Below are 20,834 nucleotides of genomic sequence, written 5' to 3'. Positions count from 1 at the left end.
CGTCTGGTGGAAGAGCCTCTGAAGTGACCCAGCTTTTGCCTCTGCCACTAGGCTCAGGGTCGAGGATGTGAACGAAATTAGCGTCCCCGGTGGGAAGACCTGCTACAGAGTTGAATTCCCATACATTGCAGAGGTGGGCAACCAGCACGTGGGCCAGCAGCAAAGTGCGTTGAAACGATTGGCATCGTATGGGCTTCAGAAGGAGCCCTTAGCGCCCCTCGTTGGAGCCACCGAGCGTCCCGGGCAGCACAGTCCTCCCATAGATAACAGTATGTTCTAGAACCTTGTCGTATGTTTCTCCTGCAGGCAAAGCAGCATGGTACCCCCCCATGCTTCCATCCGGCCCACCTCATCACGGGCATTTGTGAGCTGGGGAGCGACTCGTTTCCCACGCCTCGGCGAAGGCTTACTTTGCAATGGACCTGAGGCCACAGTGCCAACAAGTGTGTGCGATGTTCCGTCCTGTGATCGGAAGCGATTTGGGTGAACACTGGACACCTCAAGCCTCCCTCTACGAGGACTTCCCGCACTCAAGGAACAAACACGAAGCCAGGATTTCTTTGTCGCACACAGCAGTGAACAAAGCCCGGGATTCCATGTAACAACAGCAGCCTGCAACTTGATTTGGGAAGGCTTTGTCCTCCCGTCCACCTGGGCACGCTTTGCCACACTCCACGTCCAGGAGGCACGGACAAAAGATACGATTGACGCTCACAGCCCTCTTCACCGCAGTCCTCCCTGCACTCGGAATGACCCGGAGTTTTCAAAGAGCCGTCGTGGGTGAAACGCTTTCAGGCCCATCTGTCTCCACAGGGCTTGGGATTGGAACTCTGCAAGGCTACCCTGGGATGTGCGTCAAACTGACTTCCGCAGCTTATTCTACTTACGTGGCTCAAGGTCAACACAGCCTTGTAAGGGAGCTGAGGCAGCACACTGCCCCCGAACGTGTGGGACCAGAGACACTATGCGCTCGCCAGACCTGGGTCCCTCTCCCGCTCCACTGGAGGACAACTGCATACGAAATTTTGTTCACCCAGCCTGTCCGGTACACATCCCATTTCCCCTGTGAGGAACTCCGTTCCTATGCAGTCAGAAAAGCTGTCCCTCCACGTACCCTTGAGAAACTCCGAGTGTAGTACTGCGTGACTGAACTCGTGTGTGGCGTGTTGAGAAAAGGCATCCAGGCCTTTCGGAGCCTGCTTTCGCAACTAGCTGGATGAGAGCTGGCCTATCCCGAAGAACTGCGGGTATCCCATTTCTCTCCTCTAGCTCGTCTGTTGCACGTGCACATCCCGTCTAGGGCCAGACGGTCCGTGCATTGCACCCCAGGCTGCCTTTACTCCAAGTTGAACACGGAGCCCAGAGCTCGGGGCAGCATGGAGCTGCCTCTGCCAAAGTGCTAGTTCCCTATCCCCCAAACCCTTGGGTCTCTGCGTTGCACTCCATGGCAGAACTCCAAATCCAGAAAACGGCAATGCTCGTAACGGACCTTTCATCAAACCGGAAAGGAATATAACAGTTTCCCATAAACGGGACACATTTGCCAGGCCACCCGTAGGGTTTGCCCAAAGAGGTGGCTTCACGCACCCTGCCCCGCGCAGGGGCACATGTCCGTGACCGGTACGTGTGGCTTGCTTATGTCGAAGAAACCACCAGGTGCGTGACACTTTCACTGCGGGCCACTGCCGGCATTTCGATCAGCGGGCACCACGTTTCTAGCCTATAGCCTGAAACAGACGTCTGCAGTCCTTCTGCAGCAGCAGGAGACACGCTGCCTGCCATCTGTTGAGAGGCATGAGACACTTTTCGGGTACTGGACTTGAGCCCACTTTGTTACCTTCGCGCAGCTACCGAACGCCCCAGAGGTAGAGTGTCTGAGATGGCAAGTCCGAAAGTAACCGCTGCACGTGTCCCGCGTGAGCCATAGATTCTGGTCACCAAAGGAGCACTCTCACGAAATCTTGGATCCCGGAGCTGACACCAAAGTGACCCTGTTCCCGAGGAAATGCTATATGCTGTGAGGGTGGACACCGCTCAGTCTGCCCTGTGCCTGAGGTCCCTGCTTCCGTGTAGCTTCAAGTCCAAGGCAGGCGCCTCTGCGAACGTCTGGTGGAAGAGCCTCTGAAGTGACCCAGCTTTTGCCTCTGCCACTAGGCTCAGGGTCGAGGATGTGAACGAAATTAGCGTCCCCGGTGGGAAGACCTGCTACAGAGTTGAATTCCCATACATTGCAGAGGTGGGCAACCAGCACGTGGGCCAGCAGCAAAGTGCGTTGAAACGATTGGCATCGTATGGGCTTCAGAAGGAGCCCTTAGCGCCCCTCGTTGGAGCCACCGAGCGTCCCGGGCAGCACAGTCCTCCCATAGATAACAGTATGTTCTAGAACCTTGTCGTATGTTTCTCCTGCAGGCAAAGCAGCATGGTACCCCCCCATGCTTCCATCCGGCCCACCTCATCACGGGCATTTGTGAGCTGGGGAGCGACTCGTTTCCCACGCCTCGGCGAAGGCTTACTTTGCAATGGACCTGAGGCCACAGTGCCAACAAGTGTGTGCGATGTTCCGTCCTGTGATCGGAAGCGATTTGGGTGAACACTGGACACCTCAAGCCTCCCTCTACGAGGACTTCCCGCACTCAAGGAACAAACACGAAGCCAGGATTTCTTTGTCGCACACAGCAGTGAACAAAGCCCGGGATTCCATGTAACAACAGCAGCCTGCAACTTGATTTGGGAAGGCTTTGTCCTCCCGTCCACCTGGGCACGCTTTGCCACACTCCACGTCCAGGAGGCACGGACAAAAGATACGATTGACGCTCACAGCCCTCTTCACCGCAGTCCTCCCTGCACTCGGAATGACCCGGAGTTTTCAAAGAGCCGTCGTGGGTGAAACGCTTTCAGGCCCATCTGTCTCCACAGGGCTTGGGATTGGAACTCTGCAAGGCTACCCTGGGATGTGCGTCAAACTGACTTCCGCAGCTTATTCTACTTACGTGGCTCAAGGTCAACACAGCCTTGTAAGGGAGCTGAGGCAGCACACTGCCCCCGAACGTGTGGGACCAGAGACACTATGCGCTCGCCAGACCTGGGTCCCTCTCCCGCTCCACTGGAGGACAACTGCATACGAAATTTTGTTCACCCAGCCTGTCCGGTACACATCCCATTTCCCCTGTGAGGAACTCCGTTCCTATGCAGTCAGAAAAGCTGTCCCTCCACGTACCCTTGAGAAACTCCGAGTGTAGTACTGCGTGACTGAACTCGTGTGTGGCGTGTTGAGAAAAGGCATCCAGGCCTTTCGGAGCCTGCTTTCGCAACTAGCTGGATGAGAGCTGGCCTATCCCGAAGAACTGCGGGTATCCCATTTCTCTCCTCTAGCTCGTCTGTTGCACGTGCACATCCCGTCTAGGGCCAGACGGTCCGTGCATTGCACCTCAGGCTGCCTTTACTCCAAGTTGAACACGGAGCCCAGAGCTCGGGGCAGCATGGGGCTGCCTCTGCCAAAGTGCTAGCTCCCTATCCCCCAAACCCTTGGGTCTCTGCGTTGCACTCCATGGCAGAACTCCAAATCCAGAAAACGGCAATGCTCGTAACGGACCTTTCATCAAACCGGAAAGGAATATAACAGTTTCCCATAAACGGGACACATTTGCCAGGCCACCCGTAGGGTTTGCCCAAAGAGGTGGCTTCACGCACCCTGCCCCGCGCAGGGGCACATGTCCGTGACCGGTACGTGTGGCTTGCTTATGTCGAAGAAACCACCAGGTGCGTGACACTTTCACTGCGGGCCACTGCCGGCATTTCGATCAGCGGGCACCACGTTTCTAGCCTATAGCCTGAAACAGACGTCTGCAGTCCTTCTGCAGCAGCAGGAGACACGCTGCCTGCCATCTGTTGAGAGGCATGAGACACTTTTCGGGTACTGGACTTGAGCCCACTTTGTTACCTTCGCGCAGCTACCGAACGCCCCAGAGGTAGAGTGTCTGAGATGGCAAGTCCGAAAGTAACCGCTGCACGTGTCCCGCGTGAGCCATAGATTCTGGTCACCAAAGGAGCACTCTCACGAAATCTTGGATCCCAGAGCTGACACCAAAGTGACCCTGTTCCCGAGGAAATGCTATATGCTGTGAGGGTGGACACCGCTCAGTCTGCCCTGTGCCTGAGGTCCCTGCTTCCGTGTAGCTTCAAGTCCAAGGCAGGCGCCTCTGCGAACGTCTGGTGGAAGAGCCTCTGAAGTGACCCAGCTTTTGCCTCTGCCACTAGGCTCAGGGTCGAGGATGTGAACGAAATTAGCGTCCCCGGTGGGAAGACCTGCTACAGAGTTGAATTCCCATACATTGCAGAGGTGGGCAACCAGCACGTGGGCCAGCAGCAAAGTGCGTTGAAACGATTGGCATCGTATGGGCTTCAGAAGGAGCCCTTAGCGCCCCTCGTTGGAGCCACCGAGCGTCCCGGGCAGCACAGTCCTCCCATAGATAACAGTATGTTCTAGAACCTTGTCGTATGTTTCTCCTGCAGGCAAAGCAGCATGGTACCCCCCCATGCTTCCATCCGGCCCACCTCATCACGGGCATTTGTGAGCTGGGGAGCGACTCGTTTCCCACGCCTCGGCGAAGGCTTACTTTGCAATGGACCTGAGGCCACAGTGCCAACAAGTGTGTGCGATGTTCCGTCCTGTGATCGGAAGCGATTTGGGTGAACACTGGACACCTCAAGCCTCCCTCTACGAGGACTTCCCGCACTCAAGGAACAAACACGAAGCCAGGATTTCTTTGTCGCACACAGCAGTGAACAAAGCCCGGGATTCCATGTAACAACAGCAGCCTGCAACTTGATTTGGGAAGGCTTTGTCCTCCCGTCCACCTGGGCACGCTTTGCCACACTCCACGTCCAGGAGGCACGGACAAAAGATACGATTGACGCTCACAGCCCTCTTCACCGCAGTCCTCCCTGCACTCGGAATGACCCGGAGTTTTCAAAGAGCCGTCGTGGGTGAAACGCTTTCAGGCCCATCTGTCTCCACAGGGCTTGGGATTGGAACTCTGCAAGGCTACCCTGGGATGTGCGTCAAACTGACTTCCGCAGCTTATTCTACTTACGTGGCTCAAGGTCAACACAGCCTTGTAAGGGAGCTGAGGCAGCACACTGCCCCCGAACGTGTGGGACCAGAGACACTATGCGCTCGCCAGACCTGGGTCCCTCTCCCGCTCCACTGGAGGACAACTGCATACGAAATTTTGTTCACCCAGCCTGTCCGGTACACATCCCATTTCCCCTGTGAGGAACTCCGTTCCTATGCAGTCAGAAAAGCTGTCCCTCCACGTACCCTTGAGAAACTCCGAGTGTAGTACTGCGTGACTGAACTCGTGTGTGGCGTGTTGAGAAAAGGCATCCAGGCCTTTCGGAGCCTGCTTTCGCAACTAGCTGGATGAGAGCTGGCCTATCCCGAAGAACTGCGGGTATCCCATTTCTCTCCTCTAGCTCGTCTGTTGCACGTGCACATCCCGTCTAGGGCCAGACGGTCCGTGCATTGCACCCCAGGCTGCCTTTACTCCAAGTTGAACACGGAGCCCAGAGCTCGGGGCAGCATGGAGCTGCCTCTGCCAAAGTGCTAGCTCCCTATCCCCCAAACCCTTGGGTCTCTGCGTTGCACTCCATGGCAGAACTCCAAATCCAGAAAACGGCAATGCTCGTAACGGACCTTTCATCAAACCGGAAAGGAATATAACAGTTTCCCATAAACGGGACACATTTGCCAGGCCACCCGTAGGGTTTGCCCAAAGAGGTGGCTTCACGCACCCTGCCCCGCGCAGGGGCACATGTCCGTGACCGGTACGTGTGGCTTGCTTATGTCGAAGAAACCACCAGGTGCGTGACACTTTCACTGCGGGCCACTGCCGGCATTTCGATCAGCGGGCACCACGTTTCTAGCCTATAGCCTGAAACAGACGTCTGCAGTCCTTCTGCAGCAGCAGGAGACACGCTGCCTGCCATCTGTTGAGAGGCATGAGACACTTTTCGGGTACTGGACTTGAGCCCACTTTGTTACCTTCGCGCAGCTACCGAACGCCCCAGAGGTAGAGTGTCTGAGATGGCAAGTCCGAAAGTAACCGCTGCACGTGTCCCGCGTGAGCCATAGATTCTGGTCACCAAAGGAGCACTCTCACGAAATCTTGGATCCCAGAGCTGACACCAAAGTGACCCTGTTCCCGAGGAAATGCTATATGCTGTGAGGGTGGACACCGCTCAGTCTGCCCTGTGCCTGAGGTCCCTGCTTCCGTGTAGCTTCAAGTCCAAGGCAGGCGCCTCTGCGAACGTCTGGTGGAAGAGCCTCTGAAGTGACCCAGCTTTTGCCTCTGCCACTAGGCTCAGGGTCGAGGATGTGAACGAAATTAGCGTCCCCGGTGGGAAGACCTGCTACAGAGTTGAATTCCCATACATTGCAGAGGTGGGCAACCAGCACGTGGGCCAGCAGCAAAGTGCGTTGAAACGATTGGCATCGTATGGGCTTCAGAAGGAGCCCTTAGCGCCCCTCGTTGGAGCCACCGAGCGTCCCGGGCAGCACAGTCCTCCCATAGATAACAGTATGTTCTAGAACCTTGTCGTATGTTTCTCCTGCAGGCAAAGCAGCATGGTACCCCCCCATGCTTCCATCCGGCCCACCTCATCACGGGCATTTGTGAGCTGGGGAGCGACTCGTTTCCCACGCCTCGGCGAAGGCTTACTTTGCAATGGACCTGAGGCCACAGTGCCAACAAGTGTGTGCGATGTTCCGTCCTGTGATCGGAAGCGATTTGGGTGAACACTGGACACCTCAAGCCTCCCTCTACGAGGACTTCCCGCACTCAAGGAACAAACACGAAGCCAGGATTTCTTTGTCGCACACAGCAGTGAACAAAGCCCGGGATTCCATGTAACAACAGCAGCCTGCAACTTGATTTGGGAAGGCTTTGTCCTCCCGTCCACCTGGGCACGCTTTGCCACACTCCACGTCCAGGAGGCACGGACAAAAGATACGATTGACGCTCACAGCCCTCTTCACCGCAGTCCTCCCTGCACTCGGAATGACCCGGAGTTTTCAAAGAGCCGTCGTGGGTGAAACGCTTTCAGGCCCATCTGTCTCCACAGGGCTTGGGATTGGAACTCTGCAAGGCTACCCTGGGATGTGCGTCAAACTGACTTCCGCAGCTTATTCTACTTACGTGGCTCAAGGTCAACACAGCCTTGTAAGGGAGCTGAGGCAGCACACTGCCCCCGAACGTGTGGGACCAGAGACACTATGCGCTCGCCAGACCTGGGTCCCTCTCCCGCTCCACTGGAGGACAACTGCATACGAAATTTTGTTCACCCAGCCTGTCCGGTACACATCCCATTTCCCCTGTGAGGAACTCCGTTCCTATGCAGTCAGAAAAGCTGTCCCTCCACGTACCCTTGAGAAACTCCGAGTGTAGTACTGCGTGACTGAACTCGTGTGTGGCGTGTTGAGAAAAGGCATCCAGGCCTTTCGGAGCCTGCTTTCGCAACTAGCTGGATGAGAGCTGGCCTATCCCGAAGAACTGCGGGTATCCCATTTCTCTCCTCTAGCTCGTCTGTTGCACGTGCACATCCCGTCTAGGGCCAGACGGTCCGTGCATTGCACCCCAGGCTGCCTTTACTCCAAGTTGAACACGGAGCCCAGAGCTCGGGGCAGCATGGAGCTGCCTCTGCCAAAGTGCTAGCTCCCTATCCCCCAAACCCTTGGGTCTCTGCGTTGCACTCCATGGCAGAACTCCAAATCCAGAAAACGGCAATGCTCGTAACGGACCTTTCATCAAACCGGAAAGGAATATAACAGTTTCCCATAAACGGGACACATTTGCCAGGCCACCCGTAGGGTTTGCCCAAAGAGGTGGCTTCACGCACCCTGCCCCGCGCAGGGGCACATGTCCGTGACCGGTACGTGTGGCTTGCTTATGTCGAAGAAACCACCAGGTGCGTGACACTTTCACTGCGGGCCACTGCCGGCATTTCGATCAGCGGGCACCACGTTTCTAGCCTATAGCCTGAAACAGACGTCTGCAGTCCTTCTGCAGCAGCAGGAGACACGCTGCCTGCCATCTGTTGAGAGGCATGAGACACTTTTCGGGTACTGGACTTGAGCCCACTTTGTTACCTTCGCGCAGCTACCGAACGCCCCAGAGGTAGAGTGTCTGAGATGGCAAGTCCGAAAGTAACCGCTGCACGTGTCCCGCGTGAGCCATAGATTCTGGTCACCAAAGGAGCACTCTCACGAAATCTTGGATCCCAGAGCTGACACCAAAGTGACCCTGTTCCCGAGGAAATGCTATATGCTGTGAGGGTGGACACCGCTCAGTCTGCCCTGTGCCTGAGGTCCCTGCTTCCGTGTAGCTTCAAGTCCAAGGCAGGCGCCTCTGCGAACGTCTGGTGGAAGAGCCTCTGAAGTGACCCAGCTTTTGCCTCTGCCACTAGGCTCAGGGTCGAGGATGTGAACGAAATTAGCGTCCCCGGTGGGAAGACCTGCTACAGAGTTGAATTCCCATACATTGCAGAGGTGGGCAACCAGCACGTGGGCCAGCAGCAAAGTGCGTTGAAACGATTGGCATCGTATGGGCTTCAGAAGGAGCCCTTAGCGCCCCTCGTTGGAGCCACCGAGCGTCCCGGGCAGCACAGTCCTCCCATAGATAACAGTATGTTCTAGAACCTTGTCGTATGTTTCTCCTGCAGGCAAAGCAGCATGGTACCCCCCCATGCTTCCATCCGGCCCACCTCATCACGGGCATTTGTGAGCTGGGGAGCGACTCGTTTCCCACGCCTCGGCGAAGGCTTACTTTGCAATGGACCTGAGGCCACAGTGCCAACAAGTGTGTGCGATGTTCCGTCCTGTGATCGGAAGCGATTTGGGTGAACACTGGACACCTCAAGCCTCCCTCTACGAGGACTTCCCGCACTCAAGGAACAAACACGAAGCCAGGATTTCTTTGTCGCACACAGCAGTGAACAAAGCCCGGGATTCCATGTAACAACAGCAGCCTGCAACTTGATTTGGGAAGGCTTTGTCCTCCCGTCCACCTGGGCACGCTTTGCCACACTCCACGTCCAGGAGGCACGGACAAAAGATACGATTGACGCTCACAGCCCTCTTCACCGCAGTCCTCCCTGCACTCGGAATGACCCGGAGTTTTCAAAGAGCCGTCGTGGGTGAAACGCTTTCAGGCCCATCTGTCTCCACAGGGCTTGGGATTGGAACTCTGCAAGGCTACCCTGGGATGTGCGTCAAACTGACTTCCGCAGCTTATTCTACTTACGTGGCTCAAGGTCAACACAGCCTTGTAAGGGAGCTGAGGCAGCACACTGCCCCCGAACGTGTGGGACCAGAGACACTATGCGCTCGCCAGACCTGGGTCCCTCTCCCGCTCCACTGGAGGACAACTGCATACGAAATTTTGTTCACCCAGCCTGTCCGGTACACATCCCATTTCCCCTGTGAGGAACTCCGTTCCTATGCAGTCAGAAAAGCTGTCCCTCCACGTACCCTTGAGAAACTCCGAGTGTAGTACTGCGTGACTGAACTCGTGTGTGGCGTGTTGAGAAAAGGCATCCAGGCCTTTCGGAGCCTGCTTTCGCAACTAGCTGGATGAGAGCTGGCCTATCCCGAAGAACTGCGGGTATCCCATTTCTCTCCTCTAGCTCGTCTGTTGCACGTGCACATCCCGTCTAGGGCCAGACGGTCCGTGCATTGCACCCCAGGCTGCCTTTACTCCAAGTTGAACACGGAGCCCAGAGCTCGGGGCAGCATGGAGCTGCCTCTGCCAAAGTGCTAGCTCCCTATCCCCCAAACCCTTGGGTCTCTGCGTTGCACTCCATGGCAGAACTCCAAATCCAGAAAACGGCAATGCTCGTAACGGACCTTTCATCAAACCGGAAAGGAATATAACAGTTTCCCATAAACGGGACACATTTGCCAGGCCACCCGTAGGGTTTGCCCAAAGAGGTGGCTTCACGCACCCTGCCCCGCGCAGGGGCACATGTCCGTGACCGGTACGTGTGGCTTGCTTATGTCGAAGAAACCACCAGGTGCGTGACACTTTCACTGCGGGCCACTGCCGGCATTTCGATCAGCGGGCACCACGTTTCTAGCCTATAGCCTGAAACAGACGTCTGCAGTCCTTCTGCAGCAGCAGGAGACACGCTGCCTGCCATCTGTTGAGAGGCATGAGACACTTTTCGGGTACTGGACTTGAGCCCACTTTGTTACCTTCGCGCAGCTACCGAACGCCCCAGAGGTAGAGTGTCTGAGATGGCAAGTCCGAAAGTAACCGCTGCACGTGTCCCGCGTGAGCCATAGATTCTGGTCACCAAAGGAGCACTCTCACGAAATCTTGGATCCCAGAGCTGACACCAAAGTGACCCTGTTCCCGAGGAAATGCTATATGCTGTGAGGGTGGACACCGCTCAGTCTGCCCTGTGCCTGAGGTCCCTGCTTCCGTGTAGCTTCAAGTCCAAGGCAGGCGCCTCTGCGAACGTCTGGTGGAAGAGCCTCTGAAGTGACCCAGCTTTTGCCTCTGCCACTAGGCTCAGGGTCGAGGATGTGAACGAAATTAGCGTCCCCGGTGGGAAGACCTGCTACAGAGTTGAATTCCCATACATTGCAGAGGTGGGCAACCAGCACGTGGGCCAGCAGCAAAGTGCGTTGAAACGATTGGCATCGTATGGGCTTCAGAAGGAGCCCTTAGCGCCCCTCGTTGGAGCCACCGAGCGTCCCGGGCAGCACAGTCCTCCCATAGATAACAGTATGTTCTAGAACCTTGTCGTATGTTTCTCCTGCAGGCAAAGCAGCATGGTACCCCCCCATGCTTCCATCCGGCCCACCTCATCACGGGCATTTGTGAGCTGGGGAGCGACTCGTTTCCCACGCCTCGGCGAAGGCTTACTTTGCAATGGACCTGAGGCCACAGTGCCAACAAGTGTGTGCGATGTTCCGTCCTGTGATCGGAAGCGATTTGGGTGAACACTGGACACCTCAAGCCTCCCTCTACGAGGACTTCCCGCACTCAAGGAACAAACACGAAGCCAGGATTTCTTTGTCGCACACAGCAGTGAACAAAGCCCGGGATTCCATGTAACAACAGCAGCCTGCAACTTGATTTGGGAAGGCTTTGTCCTCCCGTCCACCTGGGCACGCTTTGCCACACTCCACGTCCAGGAGGCACGGACAAAAGATACGATTGACGCTCACAGCCCTCTTCACCGCAGTCCTCCCTGCACTCGGAATGACCCGGAGTTTTCAAAGAGCCGTCGTGGGTGAAACGCTTTCAGGCCCATCTGTCTCCACAGGGCTTGGGATTGGAACTCTGCAAGGCTACCCTGGGATGTGCGTCAAACTGACTTCCGCAGCTTATTCTACTTACGTGGCTCAAGGTCAACACAGCCTTGTAAGGGAGCTGAGGCAGCACACTGCCCCCGAACGTGTGGGACCAGAGACACTATGCGCTCGCCAGACCTGGGTCCCTCTCCCGCTCCACTGGAGGACAACTGCATACGAAATTTTGTTCACCCAGCCTGTCCGGTACACATCCCATTTCCCCTGTGAGGAACTCCGTTCCTATGCAGTCAGAAAAGCTGTCCCTCCACGTACCCTTGAGAAACTCCGAGTGTAGTACTGCGTGACTGAACTCGTGTGTGGCGTGTTGAGAAAAGGCATCCAGGCCTTTCGGAGCCTGCTTTCGCAACTAGCTGGATGAGAGCTGGCCTATCCCGAAGAACTGCGGGTATCCCATTTCTCTCCTCTAGCTCGTCTGTTGCACGTGCACATCCCGTCTAGGGCCAGACGGTCCGTGCATTGCACCCCAGGCTGCCTTTACTCCAAGTTGAACACGGAGCCCAGAGCTCGGGGCAGCATGGAGCTGCCTCTGCCAAAGTGCTAGCTCCCTATCCCCCAAACCCTTGGGTCTCTGCGTTGCACTCCATGGCAGAACTCCAAATCCAGAAAACGGCAATGCTCGTAACGGACCTTTCATCAAACCGGAAAGGAATATAACAGTTTCCCATAAACGGGACACATTTGCCAGGCCACCCGTAGGGTTTGCCCAAAGAGGTGGCTTCACGCACCCTGCCCCGCACAGGGGCACATGTCCGTGACCGGTACGTGTGGCTTGCTTATGTCGAAGAAACCACCAGGTGCGTGACACTTTCACTGCGGGCCACTGCCGGCATTTCTATCAGCGGGCACCACGTTTCTAGCCTATAGCCTGAAACAGACGTCTGCAGTCCTTCTGCAGCAGCAGGAGACACGCTGCCTGCCATCTGTTGAGAGGCATGAGACACTTTTCGGGTACTGGACTTGAGCCCACTTTGTTACCTTCGCACAGCTACCGAACGCCCCAGAGGTAGAGTGTCTGAGATGGCAAGTCCGAAAGTAACCGCTGCACGTGTCCCGCGTGAGCCATAGATTCTGGTCACCAAAGGAGCACTCTCACGAAATCTTGGATCCCAGAGCTGACACCAAAGTGACCCTGTTCCCGAGGAAATGCTATATGCTGTGAGGGTGGACACCGCTCAGTCTGCCCTGTGCCTGAGGTCCCTGCTTCCGTGTAGCTTCAAGTCCAAGGCAGGCGCCTCTGCGAACGTCTGGTGGAAGAGCCTCTGAAGTGACCCAGCTTTTGCCTCTGCCACTAGGCTCAGGGTCGAGGATGTGAACGAAATTAGCGTCCCCGGTGGGAAGACCTGCTACAGAGTTGAATTCCCATACATTGCAGAGGTGGGCAACCAGCACGTGGGCCAGCAGCAAAGTGCGTTGAAACGATTGGCATCGTATGGGCTTCAGAAGGAGCCCTTAGCGCCCCTCGTTGGAGCCACCGAGCGTCCCGGGCAGCACAGTCCTCCCATAGATAACAGTATGTTCTAGAACCTTGTCATATGTTTCTCCTGCAGGCAAAGCAGCATGGTACCCCCCCATGCTTCCATCCGGCCCACCTCATCACGGGCATTTGTGAGCTGGGGAGCGACTCGTTTCCCACGCCTCGGCGAAGGCTTACTTTGCAATGGACCTGAGGCCACAGTGCCAACAAGTGTGTGCGATGTTCCGTCCTGTGATCGGAAGCGATTTGGGTGAACGCTGGACACCTCAAGCCTCCCTCTACGAGGACTTCCCGCACTCAAGGAACAAACACGAAGCCAGGATTTCTTTGTCGCACACAGCAGTGAACAAAGCCCGGGATTCCATGTAACAACAGCAGCCTGCAACTTGATTTGGGAAGGCTTTGTCCTCCCGTCCACCTGGGCACGCTTTGCCACACTCCACGTCCAGGAGGCACGGACAAAAGATACGATTGACGCTCACAGCCCTCTTCACCGCAGTCCTCCCTGCACTCGGAATGACCCGGAGTTTTCAAAGAGCCGTCGTGGGTGAAACGCTTTCAGGCCCATCTGTCTCCACAGGGCTTGGGATTGGAACTCTGCAAGGCTACCCTGGGATGTGCGTCAAACTGACTTCCGCAGCTTATTCTACTTACGTGGCTCAAGGTCAACACAGCCTTGTAAGGGAGCTGAGGCAGCACACTGCCCCCGAACGTGTGGGACCAGAGACACTATGCGCTCGCCAGACCTGGGTCCCTCTCCCGCTCCACTGGAGGACAACTGCATACGAAATTTTGTTCACCCAGCCTGTCCGGTACACATCCCATTTCCCCTGTGAGGAACTCCGTTCCTATGCAGTCAGAAAAGCTGTCCCTCCACGTACCCTTGAGAAACTCCGAGTGTAGTACTGCGTGACTGAACTCGTGTGTGGCGTGTTGAGAAAAGGCATCCAGGCCTTTCGGAGCCTGCTTTCGCAACTAGCTGGATGAGAGCTGGCCTATCCCGAAGAACTGCGGGTATCCCATTTCTCTCCTCTAGCTCGTCTGTTGCACGTGCACATCCCGTCTAGGGCCAGACGGTCCGTGCATTGCACCCCAGGCTGCCTTTACTCCAAGTTGAACACGGAGCCCAGAGCTCGGGGCAGCATGGAGCTGCCTCTGCCAAAGTGCTAGCTCCCTATCCCCCAAACCCTTGGGTCTCTGCGTTGCACTCCATGGCAGAACTCCAAATCCAGAAAACGGCAATGCTCGTAACGGACCTTTCATCAAACCGGAAAGGAATATAACAGTTTCCCATAAACGGGACACATTTGCCAGGCCACCCGTAGGGTTTGCCCAAAGAGGTGGCTTCACGCACCCTGCCCCGCGCAGGGGCACATGTCCGTGACCGGTACGTGTGGCTTGCTTATGTCGAAGAAACCACCAGGTGCGTGACACTTTCACTGCGGGCCACTGCCGGCATTTCGATCAGCGGGCACCACGTTTCTAGCCTATAGCCTGAAACAGACGTCTGCAGTCCTTCTGCAGCAGCAGGAGACACGCTGCCTGCCATCTGTTGAGAGGCATGAGACACTTTTCGGGTACTGGACTTGAGCCCACTTTGTTACCTTCGCGCAGCTACCGAACGCCCCAGAGGTAGAGTGTCTGAGATGGCAAGTCCAAAAGTAACCGCTGCACGTGTCCCGCGTGAGCCATAGATTCTGGTCACCAAAGGAGCACTCTCACGAAATCTTGGATCCCGGAGCTGACACCAAAGTGACCCTGTTCCCGAGGAAATGCTATATGCTGTGAGGGTGGACACCGCTCAGTCTGCCCTGTGCCTGAGGTCCCTGCTTCCGTGTAGCTTCAAGTCCAAGGCAGGCGCCTCTGCGAACGTCTGGTGGAAGAGCCTCTGAAGTGACCCAGCTTTTGCCTCTGCCACTAGGCTCAGGGTCGAGGATGTGAACGAAATTAGCGTCCCCGGTGGGAAGACCTGCTACAGAGTTGAATTCCCATACATTGCAGAGGTGGGCAACCAGCACGTGGGCCAGCAGCAAAGTGCGTTGAAACGATTGGCATCGTATGGGCTTCAGAAGGAGCCCTTAGCGCCCCTCGTTGGAGCCACCGAGCGTCCCGGGCAGCACAGTCCTCCCATAGATAACAGTATGTTCTAGAACCTTGTCGTATGTTTCTCCTGCAGGCAAAGCAGCATGGTACCCCCCCATGCTTCCATCCGGCCCACCTCATCACGGGCATTTGTGAGCTGGGGAGCGACTCGTTTCCCACGCCTCGGCGAAGGCTTACTTTGCAATGGACCTGAGGCCACAGTGCCAACAAGTGTGTGCGATGTTCCGTCCTGTGATCGGAAGCGATTTGGGTGAACGCTGGACACCTCAAGCCTCCCTCTACGAGGACTTCCCGCACTCAAGGAACAAACACGAAGCCAGGATTTCTTTGTCGCACACAGCAGTGAACAAAGCCCGGGATTCCATGTAACAACAGCAGCCTGCAACTTGATTTGGGAAGGCTTTGTCCTCCCGTCCACCTGGGCACGCTTTGCCACACTCCACGTCCAGGAGGCACGGACAAAAGATACGATTGACGCTCACAGCCCTCTTCACCGCAGTCCTCCCTGCACTCGGAATGACCCGGAGTTTTCAAAGAGCCGTCGTGGGTGAAACGCTTTCAGGCCCATCTGTCTCCACAGGGCTTGGGATTGGAACTCTGCAAGGCTACCCTGGGATGTGCGTCAAACTGACTTCCGCAGCTTATTCTACTTACGTGGCTCAAGGTCAACACAGCCTTGTAAGGGAGCTGAGGCAGCACACTGCCCCCGAACGTGTGGGACCAGAGACACTATGCGCTCGCCAGACCTGGGTCCCTCTCCCGCTCCACTGGAGGACAACTGCATACGAAATTTTGTTCACCCAGCCTGTCCGGTACACATCCCATTTCCCCTGTGAGGAACTCCGTTCCTATGCAGTCAGAAAAGCTGTCCCTCCACGTACCCTTGAGAAACTCCGAGTGTAGTACTGCGTGACTGAACTCGTGTGTGGCGTGTTGAGAAAAGGCATCCAGGCCTTTCGGAGCCTGCTTTCGCAACTAGCTGGATGAGAGCTGGCCTATCCCGAAGAACTGCGGGTATCCCATTTCTCTCCTCTAGCTCGTCTGTTGCACGTGCACATCCCGTCTAGGGCCAGACGGTCCGTGCATTGCACCCCAGGCTGCCTTTACTCCAAGTTGAACACGGAGCCCAGAGCTCGGGGCAGCATGGAGCTGCCTCTGCCAAAGTGCTAGCTCCCTATCCCCCAAACCCTTGGGTCTCTGCGTTGCACTCCATGGCAGAACTCCAAATCCAGAAAACGGCAATGCTCGTAACGGACCTTTCATCAAACCGGAAAGGAATATAACAGTTTCCCATAAACGGGACACATTTGCCAGGCCACCCGTAGGGTTTGCCCAAAGAGGTGGCTTCACGCACCCTGCCCCGCGCAGGGGCACATGTCCGTGACCGGTACGTGTGGCTTGCTTATGTCGAAGAAACCACCAGGTGCGTGACACTTTCACTGCGGGCCACTGCCGGCATTTCGATCAGCGGGCACCACGTTTCTAGCCTATAGCCTGAAACAGACGTCTGCAGTCCTTCTGCAGCAGCAGGAGACACGCTGCCTGCCATCTGTTGAGAGGCATGAGACACTTTTCGGGTACTGGACTTGAGCCCACTTTGTTACCTTCGCGCAGCTACCGAACGCCCCAGAGGTAGAGTGTCTGAGATGGCAAGTCCGAAAGTAACCGCTGCACGTGTCCCGCGTGAGCCATAGATTCTGGTCACCAAAGGAGCACTCTCACGAAATCTTGGATCCCGGAGCTGACACCAAAGTGACCCTGTTCCCGAGGAAATGCTATATGCTGTGAGGGTGGACACCGCTCAGTCTGCCCTGTGCCTGAGGTCCCTGCTTCCGTGTAGCTTCAAGTCCAAGGCAGGCGCCTCTGCGAACGTCTGGTGGAAGAGCCTCTGAAGTGACCCAGCTTTTGCCTCTGCCACTAGGCTCAGGGTCGAGGATGTGAACGAAATTAGCGTCCCCGGTGGGAAGACCTGCTACAGAGTTGAATTCCCATACATTGCAGAGGTGGGCAACCAGCACGTGGGCCAGCAGCAAAGTGCGTTGAAACGATTGGCATCGTATGGGCTTCAGAAGGAGCCCTTAGCGCCCCTCGTTGGAGCCACCGAGCGTCCCGGGCAGCACAGTCCTCCCATAGATAACAGTATGTTCTAGAACCTTGTGGTATGTTTCTCCTGCAGGCAAAGCAGCATGGTACCCCCCCATGCTTCCATCCGGCCCACCTCATCACGGGCATTTGTGAGCTGGGGAGCGACTCGTTTCCCACGCCTCGGCGAAGGCTTACTTTGCAATGGACCTGAGGCCACAGTGCCAACAAGTGTGTGCGATGTTCCGTCCTGTGATCGGAAGCGATTTGGGTGAACGCTGGACACCTCAAGCCTCCCTCTACGAGGACTTCCCGCACTCAAGGAACAAACACGAAGCCAGGATTTCTTTGTCGCACACAGCAGTGAACAAAGCCCGGGATTCCATGTAACAACAGCAGCCTGCAACTTGATTTGGGAAGGCTTTGTCCTCCCGTCCACCTGGGCACGCTTTGCCACACTCCACGTCCAGGAGGCACGGACAAAAGATACGATTGACGCTCACAGCCCTCTTCACCGCAGTCCTCCCTGCACTCGGAATGACCCGGAGTTTTCAAAGAGCCGTCGTGGGTGAAACGCTTTCAGGCCCATCTGTCTCCACAGGGCTTGGGATTGGAACTCTGCAAGGCTACCCTGGGATGTGCGTCAAACTGACTTCCGCAGCTTATTCTACTTACGTGGCTCAAGGTCAACACAGCCTTGTAAGGGAGCTGAGGCAGCACACTGCCCCCGAACGTGTGGGACCAGAGACACTATGCGCTCGCCAGACCTGGGTCCCTCTCCCGCTCCACTGGAGGACAACTGCATACGAAATTTTGTTCACCCAGCCTGTCCGGTACACATCCCATTTCCCCTGTGAGGAACTCCGTTCCTATGCAGTCAGAAAAGCTGTCCCTCCACGTACCCTTGAGAAACTCCGAGTGTAGTACTGCGTGACTGAACTCGTGTGTGGCGTGTTGAGAAAAGGCATCCAGGCCTTTCGGAGCCTGCTTTCGCAACTAGCTGGATGAGAGCTGGCCTATCCCGAAGAACTGCGGGTATCCCATTTCTCTCCTCTAGCTCGTCTGTTGCACGTGCACATCCCGTCTAGGGCCAGACGGTCCGTGCATTGCACCCCAGGCTGCCTTTACTCCAAGTTGAACACGGAGCCCAGAGCTCGGGGCAGCATGGAGCTGCCTCTGCCAAAGTGCTAGCTCCCTATCCCCCAAACCCTTGGGTCTCTGCGTTGCACTCCATGGCAGAACTCCAAATCCAGAAAACGGCAATGCTCGTAACGGACCTTTCATCAAACCGGAAAGGAATATAACAGTTTCCCATAAACGGGACACATTTGCCAGGCCACCCGTAGGGTTTGCCCAAAGAGGTGGCTTCACGCACCCTGCCCCGCGCAGGGGCACATGTCCGTGACCGGTACGTGTGGCTTGCTTATGTCGAAGAAACCACCAGGTGCGTGACACTTTCACTGCGGGCCACTGCCGGCATTTCGATCAGCGGGCACCACGTTTCTAGCCTATAGCCTGAAACAGACGTCTGCAGTCCTTCTGCAGCAGCAGGAGACACGCTGCCTGCCATCTGTTGAGAGGCATGAGACACTTTTCGGGTACTGGACTTGAGCCCACTTTGTTACCTTCGCGCAGCTACCGAACGCCCCAGAGGTAGAGTGTCTGAGATGGCAAGTCCGAAAGTAACCGCTGCACGTGTCCCGCGTGAGCCATAGATTCTGGTCACCAAAGGAGCACTCTCACGAAATCTTGGATCCCGGAGCTGACACCAAAGTGACCCTGTTCCCGAGGAAATGCTATATGCTGTGAGGGTGGACACCGCTCAGTCTGCCCTGTGCCTGAGGTCCCTGCTTCCGTGTAGCTTCAAGTCCAAGGCAGGCGCCTCTGCGAACGTCTGGTGGAAGAGCCTCTGAAGTGACCCAGCTTTTGCCTCTGCCACTAGGCTCAGGGTCGAGGATGTGAACGAAATTAGCGTCCCCGGTGGGAAGACCTGCTACAGAGTTGAATTCCCATACATTGCAGAGGTGGGCAACCAGCACGTGGGCCAGCAGCAAAGTGCGTTGAAACGATTGGCATCGTATGGGCTTCAGAAGGAGCCTTTAGCGCCCCTCGTTGGAGCCACCGAGCGTCCCGGGCAGCACAGTCCTCCCATAGATAACAGTATGTTCTAGAACCTTGTCGTATGTTTCTCCTGCAGGCAAAGCAGCATGGTACCCCCCCATGCTTCCATCCGGCCCACCTCATCACGGGCATTTGTGAGCTGGGGAGCGACTCGTTTCCCACGCCTCGGCGAAGGCTTACTTTGCAATGGACCTGAGGCCACAGTGCCAACAAGTGTGTGCGATGTTCCGTCCTGTGATCGGAAGCGATTTGGGTGAACGCTGGACACCTCAAGCCTCCCTCTACGAGGACTTCCCGCACTCAAGGAACAAACACGAAGCCAGGATTTCTTTGTCGCACACAGCAGTGAACAAAGCCCGGGATTCCATGTAACAACAGCAGCCTGCAACTTGATTTGGGAAGGCTTTGTCCTCCCGTCCACCTGGGCACGCTTTGCCACACTCCACGTCCAGGAGGCACGGACAAAAGATACGATTGACGCTCACAGCCCTCTTCACCGCAGTCCTCCCTGCACTCGGAATGACCCGGAGTTTTCAAAGAGCCGTCGTGGGTGAAACGCTTTCAGGCCCATCTGTCTCCACAGGGCTTGGGATTGGAACTCTGCAAGGCTACCCTGGGATGTGCGTCAAACTGACTTCCGCAGCTTATTCTACTTACGTGGCTCAAGGTCAACACAGCCTTGTAAGGGAGCTGAGGCAGCACACTGCCCCCGAACGTGTGGGACCAGAGACACTATGCGCTCGCCAGACCTGGGTCCCTCTCCCGCTCCACTGGAGGACAACTGCATACGAAATTTTGTTCACCCAGCCTGTCCGGTACACATCCCATTTCCCCTGTGAGGAACTCCGTTCCTATGCAGTCAGAAAAGCTGTCCCTCCACGTACCCTTGAGAAACTCCGAGTGTAGTACTGCGTGACTGAACTCGTGTGTGGCGTGTTGAGAAAAGGCATCCAGGCCTTTCGGAGCCTGCTTTCGCAACTAGCTGGATGAGAGCTGGCCTATCCCGAAGAACTGCGGGTATCCCATTTCTCTCCTCTAGCTCGTCTGTTGCACGTGCACATCCCGTCTAGGCCCAGACGGTCCGTGCATTGCACCCCAGGCTGCCTTTACTCCAAGTTGAACACGGAGCCCAGAGCTCGGGGCAGCATGGAGCTGCCTCTGCCAAAGTGCTAGCTCCCTATCCCCCAAACCCTTGGGTCTCTGCGTTGCACTCCATGGCAGAACTCCAAATCCAGAAAACGGCAATGCTCGTAACGGACCTTTCATCAAACCGGAAAGGAATATAACAGTTTCCCATAAACGGGACACATTTGCCAGGCCACCCGTAGGGTTTGCCCAAAGAGGTGGCTTCACGCACCCTGCCCCGCGCAGGGGCACATGTCCGTGACCGGTACGTGTGGCTTGCTTATGTCGAAGAAACCACCAGGTGCGTGACACTTTCACTGCGGGCCACTGCCGGCATTTCGATCAGCGGGCACCACGTTTCTAGCCTATAGCCTGAAACAGACGTCTGCAGTCCTTCTGCAGCAGCAGGAGACACGCTGCCTGCCATCTGTTGAGAGGCATGAGACACTTTTCGGGTACTGGACTTGAGCCCACTTTGTTACCTTCGCGCAGCTACCGAACGCCCCAGAGGTAGAGTGTCTGAGATGGCAAGTCCGAAAGTAACCGCTGCAC

Source organism: Pseudorca crassidens, chromosome X (assembly GCF_039906515.1).
Source record: "Pseudorca crassidens isolate mPseCra1 chromosome X, mPseCra1.hap1, whole genome shotgun sequence".
NCBI lineage: Eukaryota > Metazoa > Chordata > Mammalia > Artiodactyla > Delphinidae > Pseudorca > Pseudorca crassidens.
Note: the sequence above shows the minus strand (reverse complement) of the source record.